Here is a 1,510-nt window from a genome sequence, read left to right on the forward strand (position 1 = left end):
CACATTATAAACGTTTGTCATCATTAAAATATTTAAAAACATACAGCACCTCGCCCAAAAGGCCATGTCCATATACATATTTCTCACAGATGCTTCTTACATTAAACAAAAACGGTACACGGTACAGATCCGCATTGATTTTTTTTTTTTTTTAAGAAACATGACTAATCTTTCATTTATCTTTACGTCACACCGCTACCCAGTGACATTATGTGAAAATATAGCATACGTACGTATTATCCGATTAAAATTACTTTGTGATTGACGCATCGGTGAATCGAGTGGTGGGGGCTGGGCAGCAGCCAATCGGAGCTGTTTTTCGGGCTGAGCGTGCCATGCCCGCTGTGTTGCCTGCCCTGCGAGCGTTAGCCTTCCTTGCCAGGTGACGCAGCCTGCAGGGTTTGGGTGGGCACAATGCGAGCAGGCCGGCAGAGCAAGACGAACGGGTAGGACCTCGAAACACGCAGTGATCCGTTGTGCCACGATAAAAATATTTTTATGCAAATATGGCAACAGAATGTATGCTGCTGAAGTAGCCTTTCAAATGGTTCAAATGGCTCTGAGCACTATGGGGCTTAACTTCTGAGGTCATCAGTCTCCTAGACTTCGAACTACTTAAACCTAACTAACCGAAGGACATCATACACATCCATGCCCGAGGCAGGATTCGAACCTGCGACCATAGCGGTCGCGCGGTTCCACACTGAAGCGCCTAGAACGGCGAAGTAGCCTTTGCTAAACATTTCAGTTTCTGCACAAAAATATTCCAAAGAAACATGTCAGATTCACAACCTTCATCAGACAACCGTAAATAAACTACACTACTGGCCTTTAAAATTGCTACACCAAGAAGAAACGCAGATGATAAACGGATATTCACTGCACAAATATATTATACTAGAACTGATATGTCATTACATTTTCACGCAATTTGGGTCCATAGATCCTGAGAAATCAGTACCCAAAACAACCACCTCTGGCCGTAATAACGGCCGTGACAAGCCTGGGCATTGAGTCAAACAGAGCTTGGATGGCGTGTACAGGTACAGCTGCCCATGCAGCTTCAACACGATACCACAGTTCATCGAGAGTAGTGACTGGCGTATTGTGACGAGACAGTTGCTCGACCACCATTGACCAGACGTTTTCAATTGGTGAGAGATCTGGAGAATGTGCTGGCCTGGGCAGCAGTCGAACATTTTCTGTATCCAGAAAGGCCCGTACAGGACCTGCAACATGCGGTCGTGCGTCATCCTGCTGAAATGTAGGGTTTCGCAGGGATCGAACGAAGGGTAGAGCCACGGGTCGTAAACGTCTGAAATGTAACGTCCACTGCTCAAAGTGCCGTCAATGTGAACAAGAGGTGACCGAGTCGTGTAACCAATGGCACGCCTTACCATCACGCCGGGTGATACGCCGGTATGGCGATGACGAATACACGCTTCCAATGTGCGTTCACTGCGATGTCGGCAAACAAGGATGCGGCCATCATGATGCTGTAAACAGAACC

The sequence above is a fragment of the Schistocerca nitens genome, chromosome 9 (assembly GCF_023898315.1).
Source record: "Schistocerca nitens isolate TAMUIC-IGC-003100 chromosome 9, iqSchNite1.1, whole genome shotgun sequence".
NCBI lineage: Eukaryota > Metazoa > Arthropoda > Insecta > Orthoptera > Acrididae > Schistocerca > Schistocerca nitens.